General features: G+C 40.0%; 1 protein-coding gene and 1 long non-coding RNA gene across 2 annotated transcripts in view; both read left to right on the top strand.

Annotated features, from left to right (window-relative positions):
• LOC308184517 (uncharacterized protein) overlaps window positions 1-19,559 on the top strand; it is a 276,936-nt gene that overhangs the window by 199,042 nt on the left and 58,335 nt on the right. The window lies entirely within an intron of this gene.
• On the top strand, window positions 2,654-4,600 carry LOC308187958. The gene is made up of 3 exons (XR_013945029.1): window positions 2,654-2,710; window positions 3,348-3,427; window positions 3,585-4,600. It is a non-coding gene; the product is annotated as an uncharacterized lncRNA (long non-coding RNA).

Genomic DNA, 19,559 nt, shown 5'->3' on the forward strand with positions numbered 1-19,559 from the left:
CAATTCCACAGTATTAGAGAAACACTGATATTTTGTATCTGGTACAGTCTTATAATTTGAGAGGTATTGCATTGCCAGTGAGAGATCTAACAACTGCCACTGGCTAGGCTAAAATAAAATAAAATAAAATAAAATTAAATTAAATTAAATTAAATTAAAATATAAAATAAAATATAGTGGTCAAGCAAAAATGCTTTCAAACTGCTTCATACGAGTGTGGAGGGGATGCAGCAAGGCTCATGCTGCTGACAGAGGAAGCTGGCAGAGGAGAAGTGAATGGCTGAAAAACCTGCTGAGCCCAGAAATGCTACTTCCAAACCAAAACCATGAATTGACATGTTGTATATCCCACAAATGAGGCTCAGAGGACTGAAGCATCACATCTAAGGTGCTGCAAAGAACAGTGATGAGCGGAATTAGCACCCACGCCTCTGATTCCTCTTTGTGCCTGTAGCAAAAAGGGTTAAATGAAAACCGCAGAAGCAAGTGACTTCAGCAGATGCCTGACCTACTGCAGAGACTGCTGTGGATGTCTGCTATGGGAAACTGCACCAGAGCTCAGATGGAGCTAATTTGTCCATGAGGGAGAGAAACCAGGAAATATACTGGGAGAAAGAAAACAAACAAACAAACAAAACAAAAATAAAAATAAAAATAAAAATTTCTCATATTCTAAGTGTGGATAGACCCAAGGGCTAGAACTTCCCTGGGAAGAAGGAAAGTGAGTCTGCAGAAAACCCTCTTGTCTACCATTGTTTTTGAACTCTGATTTCAAGGAGCTTTTTGCCTCTTTAAATTCAAGCTGCTTTAATAAGTACTTGGACTAACATTTAGGCAGGTAGCTAGTAGGGGTACTGACATATTTAATGTCCTTCATTTCTTACATTTTTGTCACTTTTTAAACACAAACCTATAAAACAAGGCGTGCAAGCATTTTGTGTGGCTATACATGTAAGTTCCTATTATCCTTGCCTTTCATTCCAGAGCTTCTCCATTTCGTGTTGATGTTCATGTTTTGTATTACATTACAGTGGAAAAATCTCTGGGGCAAGGACACCCTTGCTGAATATTGCTAGGATTCTCAGCACAGTAGATCTCTAATCCCACTATTATCGCTGTGTTGTTGGGACAGCTTTCAGCATACACATTTTGACAGGTGCTGCTCTTGACTTTCACCCTGTTGAGTCATAACCACAAAATAGTTGCTCAGCTCTAAAGCATCTGTATTCTGATGGTAACCAGTGTTTTCAGAAAGCATTTCTGGAACACAGTTTAAAATTATGAGTTTAATAACATATTATGGCATAGAAGCTCTGTTAGTTAAACAACACAGTAGAGAAAATTAAATGCATCCCTTTCAATCAGCTCTACATAGACAAAAGAAAAAAAATCATATTCTTTTTTAAATAACCTACTGAAATTATGAAATAAATCTATTAAACTTGGTCAGGAGAAGATTTTGCACTTCATAAAAAAAATAAAAAGTCAGCAAAACCAAACAAAACATATTTTATTGTTATTTCAAATCTTCTAAAATATCTAATGGCTTTTAACCCCTTTTGTTAATGTCAAAATTGAAAAAAAAAAAAAAACCTTCTTTCATTTTCACAAAAATATGAAAAGTGTTATTGCCAAGCTCTTCTGTGGAAATTTCCATTTTGATGGAAAGGCAGATTTTGGTTCAATAAATGTTCTTGATGCCTCAACAAATTCATTTTCTGATAAATTAATTCCTATAAATGAATAAACTTTCTGCAAGATTAAATTATTTAAATGTCTTTTGCTTATATATTTTCTCCTATTATAAACTGCTCCCCCATGGACATTTGTTTCTCTAGTGCAATCTATTTATTCTTTTAAAAGATTTAAGAGTAAAGAGGGTTGCTGAGATAAAGTAGCTTTTTCTGTCATTGTTTTCCATGATTTCTTTTTAAGAGTGAATGAGTGTGTTCCTTCCATGCCAATACAAAGATCTCCCCTCAACATACTCTTGATAGCCTCCATTGATATCCAAACCATCATTTTGTTGGTTTCAAACCTAATTTCATGGTTGCTTCATTACTGAGAATCCCTCCATTCAGTAAGGCTTCTAGGACTTTGACTGCAGAAAGTGAAGAAATAGCAATAAAATTATTAGTAAAATAATCAGAACTAAAACCATACCTAACTAGAATATTACCCCATGAATATTTCTGTAAACTGTGGTTATGAAAAGGACATTTCTCCAAAACAAAATACAGAGGAAGGTAAATAAGAAATAATTTACATTTCCAAGTGTTTTACTAAATCTATATCTCTATGGGATTATATCTGTGTAGGATTACTCACAGGTGTAAATTTTATTCAGGTTGAGGCTTCATATTATTCTTGATCGTGTCCCCTTCTTTCTTCCATTTATAAATCTCTTTCTGAGGCTCATTTCAATGATCAATCTTTTTATTATAAAATTTAAAGTATTTGCTGTAACATTAATTAATTTTTCCCTGCTGTAATTATTAGAACTGAGCAAATAATTCACAATGAATAATTCATCTGCTGAACGTAACCTCATTTTCTACTTGCTGAATATCTGCTAGCAAATCTGCTTTCTGGTTTATTTGTTAATCAAAATCATCTGACCACTTCTGGGGAATATTTTTAAATGTGGATTGAGCCTAAACAGCTTCCTGTGAGCTTTTGATATGCAGTGCTTGCAACATGATCTGTGTTGGTATGTTGTAATTGGTCTGGTAAAACATGTGACTTTATTTAATTTTCCCAGCTTTGTGAGCACTTATATAATCTGGGCATGAGTATATACGCATGTGAATTTCAATATTGTTTTTTGTATCTTTAGAATTTGTTTTCCTGCCAGTCTAACTCAATTATTCAAATGTCTTTGGGGTAAAAAACAACTAAAGACAATGTGTATATTTGAAACTATCAAATGCTCAGCCAATATTTGCAACAATTTATTTACAGATTGTATTCAGTTTTAAGCAACTGTTATGTTATTGAAGGGGGAAATAACTAATGTCGACCACTGCAGCCATATTTCCTATTAAAACTCTCTAGTTAAAATGCGAAGTGTTTTCATGTCTTTCTCATATTAGAGAACACTTAATTGGTGTGTTTAAGAAATCCTTGTTTGTCATAATAAAATAAATTTTTCAGACTATCAACAGCACATCCATGGAGAGTTTCGACATTGATTGGAAATATCGGATACAATTTTGCCAGAAATGAGCTGATAGGAAAAAAATTAAGGGATAACTTCTGCATAAAGCAACTTATTCCTGACTGAAAGCCAATGGGACTTGAAGTCCTATGTTTTTAATTACTTTAAAATATTCATTCTTATTTTTCAGTTATAGCTTCAAGGTGAAATTCTTTACCTGGATGATGAGTTTTCACAGTAGCGGAGGCCCATCTCTCAGATACCTGTAAGGTATGCAAAAAATGTCACCCACAAATACACCATCCTCAGCCATATCATGCTGTCCAGAATAAGCTGGTTGATATTTCAGGAGACTGAATATTTATTTCTCCTCTCCACATCATTTGCTTCTCTGACATTTTTTTTTCTTTTTTTTTCTTCTTGAAAGACATTGAAGGAAGACCATCTGAGCCCACAAAATCCAGAGACACTACATGAAATACTACCTGGGTCCTTTTCTTCATTGTTGTACAATGGGGGAGAATATGTTATAGCATAAAGAGCTATAAGCTCGGCACAAGAAAAAGAAGAAGACATTGGACAATGGGCAGTATGTCAGCGAGTTCTACCTATTTTATTCCACAAAAAACAACTGTTGTTATGCTTGTTAACTGAATTAATGAGTTTTCCTTGATTGACATAAGGTTCTGGTAAGAATTAAAAAGGAAACTGAAATGAACATTACCATTGCTTTAAAGGCAATTGAAACAATTGCCTTCTCATTCTCCCAATAACCTCTGAATATTAGATTTAATAAAGTAAGGTTCCAAAATTTTAAATAGTGTTGTATTACATTCTCAGATTAATAAAATAGCTTGGCATATAACTCTATGGAAACAAGGGAGAGAATATAACGCCAGCAAGGCTTCTTGTTCATTAAAAAATTGACTTTTTAAACTCTAGAGCAGATAAATTTGGGATTTCTCAGCAATAAAGCAAAATGGTACATTTTGTGCTTCAAGATTATTATCTCTATATAACTAAATCATGTAATAGGACATTTTACACAGCTGACTTTATTGCTCTTTCTCTTTTCTTCTCTTTCTCCTCATTTTTTCTTTTTGGATTACCTTAGGGTTTCTCAGAATCAATGCCCTGTAAAACAAACTCTTCCATTGCCTTCATAGCCTGTTATACCCTGATCTGGCAAAAATAAAGGAGACAAAAATGATGAAGAGAGGACACTTACAATACAAAAAAACTTGAATGAAGAATGATGGTGCAGTTGTTCCAGGCAACATCTTAGGTGGGTGTCCTGCATCCATATGTGATACACTAAGCTTAATTAAAATAAACAGAATAGATCAGGGATACCTGGACACCTGTGGTACTGATGTCTACATTTAAGCTAAGAGCAAATATTCCCTTTACAGTCACTTCCAGTGCACAATCCTTGTCAGACTGTGAAAGGTACTAAAACACAAAAGCCTTCTGGAAATGATATTTTTTCCACGTTTTCTGTTAAGGTAGTCTGTATGGCTGGCTCATATGTAGGCATGTTAGACATGGTAGATGTTTAAAAATAGATAGGTGTCTAAAAACCTGGTCCAGGTAAGTAATTTTCCTGTAGCGCTTTGTAGATCTGTAGTCCTATTCTCAGGGATAAATTAACCATCAAAAATGGGATCAGGATGGCTTTTTCTCCTCAGGTCAAATTGGTAGGAACCACAGGTATTTAACTGCCTTCCTCTGAAGAGTGAGTGGGTCATAATGTCATTTCTAAGATACAGTGGTTCTGAAGGTCTTAAAAAGCAAAACTCTGCAAATTTCCTGCAGATATAAGACCTTGTAGTCTTTAATTATTATAAGGGTGTTTGGAGGCAGACTTGGATAACAGATATAAGCTTGTGTGAATGTGTTCTTTGAACCTGTTCTCAGCAGTAAGATCTCATGATTCAATACGACTGCTAGCAAGAGGACTCAGTGACCCATACAGTTGTTTTCAGTCCTCTGGGTGTTGAACATGTATTCTCCTACAAATATATTAGATTCTGTTATTTCTTACAAACTAATTCTCAGGAAGTTATTATTTGTCATTATAAAAATCTTTCCCTTATTTTAAATACGATGGTAAAAAGATTCAGCCTTTTCTGGGTGTGCTTATAAAAGAAAGCTCTGTGGCATCACTTGCAGGGGCATCCAGAATTGGAAAAGCCTGTTAAACTGTAAAAAATTTACAGATTTTTCTTCTGATTTTCCTCTAACAAATTCTTCTCCTTTTATTTTTTTATTTTTTTTAAATAATTTCTGATCACATTATTTCTATTTATGAAATATGACTGTCTCAAAGTCTATCAAGACAGAAACTGGAATATTTTTAATTCTCACATGGTTATTCATTTATATAGAAAAACTCCCTAGACTACACGAACTGATATTGCCCTATGTAGCCTCTCCTTAAAAAAGGTCTTAACTATCAAGTTAAATCTATGGAGAAATCTGAATTAGCATTGGCAGGCATTACTTTGATGTCTCTTTTCACCAAAAGATGAATTTTGGAGAAGCTGAAACTATCTGTGAATTCACCCCAGCTTAGACAAACAGTGTTGGTTATTGTCACAGGTGTCACTCAGAAGTGAGAAGCAGCAATATGATTTATTGATAACAAAGCTCCTATGACTTAACAGAGATTTGAAGATAGCAAGATATACCTGATTACAATTGGAATATACACTTATACACTGTATAAAAGACACTGTATAATACTCAAAGACGCTACAAGGAACACTTTATATACTACATAGAGACCGCAAAAGGAACTAGGTTAGGTGATATTACATCAGGGAAACCCTCCCATTGAGTGACAATGTTCAGAGTGGACCCATTTACTTTCTAAACTCCTTGAACTGGAGAGGTAAGAAGCCTAGGTGCAGCTGAATCCAATCCTAGTCCCAGACTTGTCAACGGTTTATGTCTAAAGGACTGCATGTTACACAAATCCTTTATACTACGTAGCTAGTATGATAAAGTGTGATATCTAAGCACCATTACAGCACACTAGCATACTTTTACTTTCTCAATCTGCATGCTGACTATCTGTAGTGATAAGGACCATCTCAACCTGCAGAAGTAACCCTGGGAGGCATCCTCGCCCAAGGGGAGGTACTGGTGTGCAGCCCACTGTCACGTCAGGAGAGCTCAGATGGCTCTTGGGCTGCTCACTATGGGGCAAGATGATTTATGGTCATATATGCATATAGATGTTAATTTATTCCAAATTTGGATTGAGTTGGACTTTCTTCCAAATTTGTAGCACTGTGGCTAGTGCGTGTGTGTATGTGCACTCCTCAAATTATCCCTTGGATATTTGTCTTCTGTCTCCCCCAAACCCAGGATACAGCCATTATGACCAGACACATCCATCATGACTGCCACTGATGGTTATCTGCTTAGGCCAGATGCTCTGCTTAAGCGTGGGAGGTGGGGGGAAGTACACCATCACAGATGGACAAAACAACATAATCTTTCATGACTTTAAAAAAAAAAACAAAAAACAAACAAAAAAACTCTACTGCAGTCCCACAAGAACTACATACTGCAAAGTGGTACTGCCACTCATCATGCATATACACCAATGAAGGCACTTCTAGGTGGAGAACAGGAAGCTGATTTCTAGTTCTTCTCCATCTTGTGTGCATCAGAAACTTGAACTTGGGGTCTCCCTTATTAGCAAAAAGCACTCTTACCATTAGGCATTCCAATATTTCTAGGAACAAACCCTCTTTTCAAAGCCCCTGTAGGCAGAAGAAGTCGTTAAACTATCACTGAAGCGAGGACTTTAAATGACTTTCATACCTCTAAGCTAAATTGTCATAATCAGAGAGTTAAGGAACCACCCTTTCACATTTATTTCCCTATCAAGATGAATACTCAATTATTTACAAAAAATGGTATATCTTCAGCAAGCAAGACTGAAATTCACCAATAGGCATGCTACAGACAAAGAAAATCTATATTCAGAATCAGAGAGGGAGAATTTCAAACTGTTTCCCACTTCCTCAAAAGCTGCTGCAAACATTGGGATTCTAGGGGAAGAAAAAAAAAAAAAGGGTAAGCAAGCAGAACAATACAACATGTTCCTTTTTTTTTTTTTTGAATGAATGAATTTCCCTTGTGTATTCAGTATTTTGCTCCTAAATTTCCTCTTCATTATAAAAGCAGCACATAGAATTTATTTATTATTTTACTTTAGTATACAATGCTATTCAGGGTCAAACAGGGTATTTCTTTCAATCCAAATAATTTTTGTGTTTGAATCTCAGGATCTGTAAGAGGAAAAAAAAAAAAAATCATTTCTCTCTTCAGGTTGACCCAAAATGATTTTGTGTTGTTGTTTGAACCACTGAACCAAAAAAAAAAAAAAAAATCAGTGATACACACAGTTCTGTTCTGAAGGTGAACAAATGTATGGTCTGTTAGATAACAAAAGGGAGTACTCCTAGAAGTAAAGGATCTTTCTGTAGATATTGTGTGTTTCAATCCCAGGAAAATATGTGTGGGAATTATAAACCTGAACAAATTGTTTATTCTTAAACTGCCAAGTTAAAGAAATGCAAGAAAAGGTGACCTGTGGGATATTCTCAATCTAAATGAGAAAAGGTGTCATAGAGAAAAACTAGCACCATGAACTTCTCCCACAGCTAAACTCAAAGAAAGTGTACATTCTGGAGCTCTCATGAAATAATCTTCATGAGGAAAAGCTATGTGATGTTCATGATCCTAAGTGGTCTCACAGTACATCTGCAATGGCAAAGAGAACTTAGGGACTGTGTCCTAAAGCTCACATCATAGAATATGCTCACATAGATGGTTCTATACAATTGTGGAAACAAGGTGAAAAAATCTCCTTTCTCAACAGGGGTTTAATTTTAATGTTAAGGATACCATTATAATGCTACAGCTACCTTGTGGCCTAGATACAATTTTGATTAAAGGATGTACCTGTTCTACATCTCTGCAGGGATGTCTCTAATAGCCACTATGACTCAAGATAGAGCTACTTACCTTACCTTTTTCCCAGTTGATGCAAACAACTTAACTTGTGCTAACATATGTCTGTAGCAAATTACAGCAATTTCTCTCACCCTTAGTCCATCAGGAGCAAAGCCAAGACTTTATCCATAGTCGTCTCCCTCCCTAAAATTATTCTTTTACTTTCTTTACAGCAAAACATTCTAGGTGAATTCTCAGTGACTATTCTGATCAGCTCTCATGGTCCTGCAGAAGCATCCAATGCAAGTTATGCACTTATTCTCACCAAGAAAAACACAGACTACAGTTTTTTGACTCTTAAATTTCTGCTCTAGAGGTGTGCAATAATTCTGGAATTTCTTGAAGAGATGTTAATTTAACCATTGCAAGTTTGATAAAATTGGATTTTGTTGAAGCAGAAACTATCTCTATTTTCTGAATATTGCAAGACAAGATAGCATCCAAAATACAGGAACTTTAAACTTGGCATGATATTTAATTTGAAAGGATAATCATAGAGTCATCGAATCATAGAATCATTAAGGTTGGAAAAGACCTTCAGGATGATCTGGTCCAACCATCACCCTGCCACCAATGTCACCCACTAAACCATGTCCCTAAGCGCCAGGTCCACGCTCTCCTTGAACATCCCCAGGAACGGTGACACCACCACCCCGGGCAACCGGCTTCAATGCCTGACCACTCTCTCCAAAAGAAACATCTCCCAGTTTCCAACCTAAACCTCCCCTGGCGCAACTCGAGGCTATTTCCTCTAGTCAGTCCCTCTCACTTCAGTGCCAGGTGTAACTAAGGAGAAAATTATTCTGGGAGTTACTGAAAAACTCCCAGAATTGAGTTTATTGAGGCCCACTGATGGGCTTCAGTGTGCCTGCCAAGGGCCAAGCTGGAGAATCTGCCTGTCCCAGACATCCCCTTGGTGCTAGTGCCTCAGGACTGAGCACACTGGACACACAGAAAACGCTGCTCAACAGGCAGTGGGAATTGCTCTGGAACAGTTTCTCTGTAGCCAAACTGTATTTGGGGTCGCGGGCAGCTGAGGAAGATGTGGTGTGGAGGCTTGCAACAGAGACAGCTGTTAGCAGCCAGGCAGTGAGCACCCAAACTCTTGAAGAGTCCATTCCCTCCAGAAGCTTCAGCCTATACAGATGCCAATATATTGCTCGTGTTAACAAATGCTCTGTCCATGACTGCCTGTGCAGCACTTTGTGGGGGAACATGGACATAGGGTACTGAGTGCACCGCTGCCACACAATTGGTAAGCATTTTCAAAAAAAAAGAACCACAGACCAGCTGAAGTTGGAAGGGACCTCTGGAGGTCACCTGGTCCATTCCCCCTGCTCAAGCAAGGCCACCTAGAGCAGGCTGCCCAAGACCGTGCTCTAGACGTGATAATTACAGGCCTGTCAGTCTCACCTCAGTGCCAGGTAGAACTATGGAGAAAATTATTCTAGGAGTTACTGAAAAACACTTGAAGGACAATGTGGTCATCGGTCATAGACAACACAGGTTCATAAGGGAAAAGTCCTGCTTAATGAACTTCATTTCCTTTTATGACAAGGTTTCCCATCTAGTTGACCTAGGGAAGCCAGTTGATGTAATATTTTTGGATTTCAGCAAAGCTTTTCATACCGCTTCACACAATATCCTTCTGGACAAAACGTTCAGCCTACAGCTAGATAAATGCATAGTATGATGGGTGAACAATTGGCTGAAGGCTCAGACTCAAAGGGTTATGGTAAATGGGGTTTCTTCAGGCTGCTGGCCAGCCACTAGTGGGGTTGCCCAGGGCTCCATTTTAGGTCCAGTTCTCTTCAACGTTTTCATAAATGACTTGGGCGTAGGACTTGAAGGTGTTTTGGATAAGCAACGCTACACCATGACACTGAACTGGGAGGTGCTGCTGACCCCCTCAAGGCCTTGCAGAGAGATCCTGACAGACTAGAGTGCCAGGCAGTCATCAACTGTATCAAGTTTAACAAGAGCAAGTGCTGGATTCTTCCCCTGGGAAGGAGCAAACCTGAATAATCATGCAGGCTGGGGGATGAGAGGCTGAAAAGCAGCCCCACAGAAAAGGAGCTGGGGGGTTCTGGTCGATGGCAAGTTGAATAGGAGTCAGCAGTTTGGGGCAAGTTGAATAGGAGTCAGCAGTTTTGGGCACCGCAGTAGAAGGAGGGTACAAAACAACTTAAGAGTGTCCAGAGGAGGCCAACAAAGATGGTGAAGGGTCTAGAGGGGAAAACTTAGGAGGAGAAACTTGGGTTATTCAGCTTAGAGAAGAGAAGGCTGAGGAGCGACTTTGTTGCCGTCTACAGCTTCCTCAAGATGGGATCGGAAGGGGAGGTGCTGATTTCTTCTCTGGTGACCAGCAATAGAACCCAAGGGAACAGCATGGAGCTGCAACAGGGGAGGTTCAGGCCATGTGTTAGGAAACGGTTCTTCTCTGAGAGGGTGGCCAGGCACCAGAAAAGGCCTCACAGGGAACCAGTCACAGCACCAAGCCTGCTGGAATTCAAGAGGCATTTGGACAATGCTCTTAGAAGTATGGTTTGATATTCGGACAGTCCCGTGTGGACCTAGGAGTTGCACTCAGTGATCCTCATAGGTCCCTTCCAACTCGGGATAGTCTATGATTCTATGTCCAGATGGCTTTTTACTCTCTCTCTATGTAGCTCTGCAACATTCACCAGAAGATGTTCTTTTCACCTTGATAATTTACCACAAAGCAATTCAAGAAATCGTATTTATATCTGAAGGAGTAAGAGCAAGTATGTTTTGCATCACATATTAAGAGAGGATGAAATTTGTCACTGGTTTAGGGACCTTCACAGAATCACAGAATTATAGGGGTTGGAAGAGACCTCGAGAGATCATCATGTCCAACCCCCCTGCCAAAGCAGGTTCCCTAGAGCAGACTGCCCAGGTAGGTGTCCAGATGGGCCTTGAATATCTCCAGAGAAGGAGACTCAACAACCTCCCAGGGCAGCCTGTTCCAGTGCTCCGTCACCCTCACCGTGAAGAAGTTCTTTCTCATGTTGGTGCGGAACTTCCTGTGATCCATTTTGTGGCCATTGCCTGTTGTCCTATCCCCACAAACCACTGAAAAGAGGTTGGCCAAATCCCTCCATCTCCCACATTTAAGATATTTGTAAACATTAATAAGATTCCCTCTCAGTCTTCTCTTCTCAAGGCTGAACAGACCCTTATGTGTGACATGATAAGTTTTCTCATGTCCACGAACTGCAAGGACCTTCACACAAGCTTAGAGATGCGAGGCAAGGGGGATTGCTGTGATGCGGCTGTGGTGCCTGTGCCAGCACAAAGGATGAGTCACAGCGGGGGGGCCGTCATCAGGGCCAGCAGCAGGCAGGGCCACCACACTGTGGCCTGGGCCGTCGGTGAGTGCAGCTCGCACCTCCTGCAGGCCATGGCCCGGCTGATCTTCCTCACCCTGTCGGTGCTGGGCATTGCCCAGAAGCTGTGGTTGGTGGACAATCACATGGATGTGGATGTGCACAAGTGAATACAAAAGCATGCAGAGCAGATGAGTCGGGGTGTACTGGGTCGGGCTGGGATGTTAACTTTCCCTGCAGCAGACCATACAGTGCTATGCTCTGCACTCGTAGCTAAAACAGCAATGGTATCACACCAGTGTTGTGCCTGGTGCTGAGCAGTGCTGGCACAGCATCAGGACTCTCCCTAACTCCCCTGGGGGTGGGCAAAGATGTGAGAAAAGAAACATCACCAGGGCAGCTGACCTAAACCAACCAAAGGGATATTCCATACCATATGATGTCACACTCAGCAATAAAAGGTGGAAAAAGGAGGAAGAGGGGAGGGGTGGGCTCTCGTTGTGAAAACGTCTGTCCTCCTCCCGAACACCGGCTACGTGCGTTGAGGCCCTGCTTCAAGGACGTGGTCAAGCATCGCTCATTTGTGGGAAGTAGAGAGTAATTTCTTTCCTCTGCACTTCCACATAGCCTTTGCTTGTTTCGCTTAGTTTTCCCTTTCCCCCTCCCTTTTCCCCTTTCCTTTTTCCCCTTTAGTTAAATTGTTAATTGTTTAGTTAAATTGTTTAGTTAAATTGTTTAATTAATAATAATCTTTCCTTAATTATTTTTTTTTCCTTTAATTAAATCATCCTTATCTCAACCCGTGAGTTGTTCTTTCCTTTACTTCTTCCCCTCCTCATCTAAGGAGGGGGAGTGAGAGAGCAGTTGTGGTGTTCAGCTGCCTAGCACGGTAAAACCACCACACGGGGCATGGCTCAACTGCTGCAAGAGATGGAGGAGAGGAGCCAGGAGCAGAGTGGGGTGGCCCTGGGAGCTCTGCTCTTCACTGCCTTGCAGCAGTGGCAGCTCTGGGCCTCGGTTGAGCTCCTTATCCTGCTCTTTGGGCTCTGCCGGTGGCTCAGGAAAAGGAGCCATGAGCCAGGCAGCAGCAGCAAGCAGGGCAGCTCTACAAGGAAGGAGGACGACAATGATGATGCAGACGAAGACAGTGACTCTGATAACACCTGGAATCTGGGCAGGGTTTGGGCCGATTGCACCCAGTGGCCAGTGCCATACATGGCAGATAAGTGCAAGGTGGTGGAGGAGGAGCTGGTGGAGGAACTTCTTGGTGCCTGCTAAGGACTCTTCAGGAACTGTCTCTTCAAGCCATGGCTGCAGCCGGCCATTGGAGTGGGCTGCCTCTACAAAGGCTGGAGTGCCCAGGGAGACACCGTCCTCTACTGCCTTCTCGTGCTCCTGAGGCCTCCCCCTGGACATGGTTTCCACCTGGACTGGGCGCCATGGGGGAGGAGCCAGCGAGGAACTCCTACCTGTGCATGGAGCTGGAATGCACCTGCGCGAGGGAGTGGCTGGTGGAGGATATACTGTGTTTTCTCCACCACCCCGAGGACGAGCTGAGGAGAAGACAGGAGCCCAGCCTGCTACGCACCCTCTGTACCGGCTCCTATCTGAATGTGGAGGAAACACCCGCTGATTCTAGGCCTTGGTGAAAGCAGCCTGGGAGCTTCTGCCACAGTCTGATGCTTATCACAAGGTGAAGGTTTTTTTCTCTTTGGCTCCTCATGTTCTCTGACTGATTGAAAGATCTCAGTGGCACAGGCTGTACTTTCATTGTGCCTATACCACAAACAGCACACAATTACTTGCCTGCAGCTGTAGCAGCACAAACAGTAGTGAGTAATTTGAGGAAAAGGTTGCTTAAGATGCAAGACCTAAAAATCTCAGTTAAGCAGAGATCAGAATTCCCTGTTAGCAACAAGCAGTATCCTGTAATGGTATTGCAAGGAAATTTATGCTAGAGTGAGGATTACTTTTTAAATCATTTTTGATTCACCTATCCCTACCATTTCAGTGCTCCACTTTTTTTAAGACAATGAAAAAGATAAGAGGTTATACAGCAAAGCCATACATTTCCTAAAAAGATAAATTTGAAATATTCAAAATATACCTAGGTGAACGAGCAACTTGCAGGTTTTATTTTGTTAGAATGACTGGAAGTACAATATTTGTAAAATTTACTACACCAACTCATAATGAATCAAAGTAATCACTTTATTTTTCCTCTTTATAATCTCTTCTCCCCCTTGTGATGTATTGTAGAGACAGAATGGGTGATTTTTTTTCTTTTTTTGTTTTAATGAACTGACTGGTCTTACAGCTAATTTCTTGACAGGTATTTTTTTTCTCCTTCTATTAACTGAGTTAATTATAATAAAAACTAAAGTCAAGCCATGTTTCAAAAGATAAAACTTTTCCCTGGTGGGACTGAGAGCTATTCCCAGCATCCTTCAATAGAACAGTTAATTTTCTATTGCCTTTAGTTTTGAAAAGCTTGCATATCTGCAAATAAAAAATGTAAACTGCCTGCCGATATAATGCTCTATCCTTTTTTTTTATTATTATTATTCCTTGATTAGTTTCACTTTAGCCATAAAAGAGGAAAGTAAACAAATGAAGTCATGAATCTAAAGATCAGTGTGTTATAAAGGAAGCACAGTAATTCAATTCAGTAGACATTACCTGTTCAGCAAATGTTTCATGGATAAACTCATTACCAAAGCTGCGCAGAGACACTCCCAAAGAGCCATTTTCCATTAGAATATGCAGTGCCATCAAAACCTATGTACAATCATGTCAGTTTTCCTGGAATTTCATTTTAGAATTAAAATAGGAAAAAAATTGTCAAGAAGGCCAAATTCCTTTTGACAGTGTATGCAGAGCAAAGTTTTTCATTTTGAAAATTTACTCTTGAAATAATTATAATAATCTTTCCATATTTTTCTTTATTTCTCACACAGAATCTAGCCAAACTTCCAGAATCCATTACCCAGGGGAACTTCCATATAACTCTTTCACTCACTACAAAATATGAGCCAAAATCCTCCATGCAACACTTAATGGTTTGTTGGGGGGGGGGGGGGGGGGGGGGGGGAATGCAGAGATGGTTGTTTCTTTGCTGTTGTTTTTTTTTTTTTAAAAGGAAAAATGTTTTCCTCTGTCACATGCATTTCAAGATATTTTGGGTCCAGTGAATAGCTTTAGGAATAGATTTTTGAGGTGCTAATACAGGCCCAAAGGTACCCGATTTCATCACTGTTCTACCATAATTTCCTATCTTGCTTCATGTAAAATTAAGATAAATGCTAAAAAAGAATACAGGCAGAAAACAAAACTGCTCATTCTTAATTTTTTTTTTACATGATTTAAGTTGTTCCTATCGATGCTAATCTCCTAGGAGATTAGATACAGCCAACACTATATACCAGCCTTAGGAGTGCGATTCAGATTTGATATTTAAGATGATCCCGTACTAAGAATCAGACCATACAGTACAAAGACAAATGTTTTAGCTTAACAAAAGAACTACTTGTGCCCTAATAATAATTTTCATAAGAGTGTACTAAAGAAGCTTAAACAGCCTTCCACTGTCTTGTCATTGCTACTACCACTCCATTTTGAGGATAAACTAGCCTTTTGTGGATTCTCTCAACAGAGACCATATTGTGTTTAATTCTCAGCCATCGTTACTTCTGTCTTCCATTCATATTTTTCACAAGATTTTTCCCACATTTTCTGTTCGTTTCTTTGGGGAGAATCCACACTGAAAACTTTAAAAAGATTCTTTTCTTTTAAAGGCAGCCATGGCACACCAAGAAAGTATAATCTGATATCACATGAAAAACAGAATATGGAAATAAACATAAAAGAAGCTCTTTTTTGGAGAGAGCTGTTAGTAACCCCTGCAGACTGAATGATGTAAAGATATTTAATGTTGAGATAAGGAAAGGAGAAATATTTCAAGGAAAGAGGGAATTTTCTTGAGAATACTTCAAAGACTACTCGGTCAGATGAAGCAATCTAAGTCCTGGAGTGAGGAATCACTTTGCAAAGGCAAATGCAAGAAAAAGGCATGACCAAGAAAAGATTATTTTTATAACACAGTAATGCAGGAACTACTTTTTCCCTTAAAAACATAGGAAAGGACTCTGACATAAAGAAAATGTTTTGTTTTGTTTTGTTTTGTTTTGTTTTGTTTTTTCCTCACATACACCACAAGGCTGATTATGTTTTAAATGTAAATATTTGTTTTTAGGCTATGCTTTTATATTTCAAAAAATTGAAATACTAGTCTTCATCCATACTGATGCTTAACACAAATGTCTGTGTTCCCTATAGAAGTATGGTGTTGACTGCATTCTCTGGGAGATGAGACAGTTGAACACATACCACACAAACTTTGCCAAAGTCTGTAAAAATAATCATTTTAAATTATAGAGACTTTAGGAAATATGTATGCATATTTTTACTTCCAGACAAAACAGTAATATTCTTATTTGTCATTCCATACATCAGCTTCCTGACAAATCCTGAGTAAATTTTTAGTCAGTGTACTTGCAAGTTCATACGTTCCTTTTCTCGAATCTTTATCCCCATAACTCTTCTGGAGTAGTAATATGTTTACACACATTTCTCACTCTAGCCAGCTTCACATTATATTGAATCTGACATTCCTTCTATATGAGAAAATCTGTCTCTAGATGTAAAGCACTGAAACAAAACTTGGATATAACTTCTGCTTTTTTTTTCTTTAAACAAACAAACAAATAGATTTTATTTTAGCATAAATCTTTGATACCATGCAGGGTTTTTTTTCCCCTTGAATAACTTACATGGCAATTAACTGCATCCTATATTTTGTAGAACATCCTCTGTAAGGTGGCTAGAAGTCTCTATGCATTGAGTTTGAAGCAAGCTACTATAAATCCAGAGATTTTTTTCCATGCTCTTCCAGAACTAGTTTTGTTGTTGTTGTTGTTGTTGTTTTTCTGGACATAGAAAGATCATTACAGATGATTACAAGAGGAATATACACCAGGTGAGAAGACATTCAAAGCACACCAGTCTTGCAGTCCCAGCAGAGAGCTAAGAAGCTATTTTGGCAGGACTTTGAAGCACACAGCAGCAACAGCTACTGCTTATGCTGCAGGTTTCTTTTTCTAAACCAAGTGAAACTGAGAAGTGGAATGAAACAGTGAATGGGAGCAATGAAGCTAAGGGTAACAAAAGGGAAAGAATTCCTCATAGCAGACCTTTCTTGGTCTATCTTATGTCATGGGTGTTTCTAGGCCCTGAAAACAAGGACAGAGGAATGGGAAAGGACTTCAGAACAATTTATGAAATCCTAAATCTAAACTAAAGTTTTGCTCCTATATCCTTTTAAACCTGCTTTTACACCTTTTGTCTTCATTCTTCTGCAGAGATTCAATCTATATTTTCCCACTCATATTCCCTTAGATGGCATTGTCAAACTAGATTTTTATAACTCTTTTCCTTAGCACATGCATCCTCTTACCACTTTACAGTCCCCAGTGCTAGCATCTTCCTGTGGAAGTACTGTTACATCTTTCAGACACGACATGCAATATGCATCAGGAATCTCGCCAGCTCTAGGTGACTCATCACATATGGAGGCACAAAATGAAACAGTTTTTTAATAAAATTAATCAACATTTGTAAGCTGTACACAGTATATTCCTCAAGACACATGACACATGCTCTAAACACTAATTACAATCTGCCCTTTAAACCTGAGATGCAAAGAAGCTGTGTATTACAATGTTGATTTTATTTGAAGAAGAGAGATTTTCAAAGGCATAAGGGCTGTATTATGCTTAAGTCTAACAAAGATGCAGGTGTTATGTATTGCCTGGTTGAAAATCTCCTCTGTAAGTGAGGAGTTTTACTGTGTTTCATAGTGCACCACAAATTTTTCATGATGTCATTGCAAAACCATAATTCTGCTCAACTTCATTCAAAAGGCCTATGAACCTTAGCAAACCTTTTGATAAATATCTGAGTGTTACGGCAATTTTTATGTTTCACCATCAACATTACCAGCAGTTTTAATACATTTCAGTATGTTGAGTCTGTATGTGTCAGTATATGTGATTCAGGTAACTGCACAAATCATTGCTGCCATTCATTCAGGTCAGTGAGCCACTGTTATTAATACAATAATTTTTCACTCTTTATTGAAATAATACTATCATACTCTCTTCACAAAAATCAAAGTTTTTTCTCCCATTTTTCACCCTCATGCATTCATCAGCTCCATTCATACAAATTAAGAATTTTTCTTTTCTTTCCTGCTCTTGTCAACCCCTTCTTCCCTGAAAAACATTTGAGAATTTTCTTCCAGCAAAATGTGTTACAGACTGGCTCACCTTCATCTCTGGTCTTGACACATCTATTAAAAACTATTCAGATATTGTTTTTACATCTAGTTTTGGATGCACAGTGCAAGACACAACCCTCATCTCTCTTGTCAGATTGAAGCCTTTCTTCCAACCTCTACTGCTCTTCTTAGCAGTATAAAGTTATACATGTTGTGAGTGTAACTCATTCTTTTAATTCTCTAATTTTTACTAAGTGATATATTAAAAATTATGTATATGTTACTTACATATGTATATAATTACTATATGTTAAAAATAATTAATTAAAAGAGAGAAAAGAGGGAAACCCTGTTAACAGAGCCTAGCACTGTTTCTTGTTGTTATTTATGGTAAGTTACATGCCAGCTGTGTGAACAGAACTGATCCTGAGAGAAAGGCAGGGCTAGCCTGCTGTAGTGGTTTTACGTGGCAAGGTTTCAGTAGCAGGGGGCTGCAGGGGTGGCCTCTGTGAGAACAGTCCAGGAGCTGCCCCATGTTAGATAAGGGCCAGTTCCAGCCAGCTCCAAAGGGACATGCCGCTGGCCTGAGCCAAACCAATAAGCGATGTTGTTTGTTCCTCTGTAAGAGCAGATTAAAGAAAGGAATTAAAAAAAAATGCTGCACAACAGCAGCTGGGAGAGAGGAGTGAGAACCAGCCCTGCAGCTCCCAAGGTCAGTGCAGCAGGGCAGGAGTTGCTCCAGGCAGGCAGCAGCAGTTCCCCTGCGGCCTGTGGAGAGGCCCCTGGTGGAGCAGGCTGTCCCCCTGCAGCCCATGGGTCCCACACGGAGCAGATCTCCACGCTGCAGCCCGTGGAGGAGCCCCCGGTGGAGCAGGTGGATGTGGCCTGGAGGAGGCTGCGGCCCATGGAGAGCCCCCGCAGGAGCAGGCCCCGGGCCGGAGCTGCAGCCCGTGGAGAGGAGCCCACGCAGGAGCAGGGGGTCTGGTGGGAGCTGCCACCCGTGGGGGACCCGTGCTGGAGCAGTTTGCTCCTGGGGGATGGATGGACCCCGTGGTACGGAGCCATGTTGGAGCAGTTGTTGAAGAGCTGCTGCCTGTGGGCAGCCCCCACAGGATCATTCCAGGAAGGATGGCATCCCGTGGGAGGGACCCCATCTGGTGGGAGGGACCCCATATGTAGCAGGGGCAGAGAGTGACTGTGAAGGAGTGGCAGAGAAAAACTGCTATGTACTGACCACAGCCCCCATTCCCTGTTCCCCTGTGCCGCTCGGGGGGAGGAGGCAGAAGATGGTGAATGAGGGGAAGATGGTTTTGGTTTCTTTCCTTTGTCTCTCACTTCTCTAGCCTGTTAGGCAATAAATTTTACTAATCTCCCTACTCTGAATCTGTTTTGCCTGTCACTATAATTGCTGAGAGATCTCCCTGTCCTTATCTCAACCCTTGAGCCCTTTTCATCATATTTTCTCCCCCTTTTCCTTTGAGGAGGAGGAGTGAGAGAGCATTCGTGTTGGAGCTCAGCTGCCCATCTGAGTAAAACCACCACACCTGCAGAACTCCCAGTTCCAGCATTTCTCCAATTCAAGCCACAGTATGTTTCTAATGTATATTGTGCCCACGGCATTAAGCTGTCAGAGCAAAGAGGAGCAAAATGCTGCTCCTCTGCACAGAAGAAACAGTCACATGTAAAC

The sequence above is a fragment of the Anser brachyrhynchus genome (assembly GCF_964034855.1).
Source record: "Anser brachyrhynchus genome assembly, chromosome: 1".
Classification (NCBI taxonomy): domain Eukaryota; kingdom Metazoa; phylum Chordata; class Aves; order Anseriformes; family Anatidae; genus Anser; species Anser brachyrhynchus.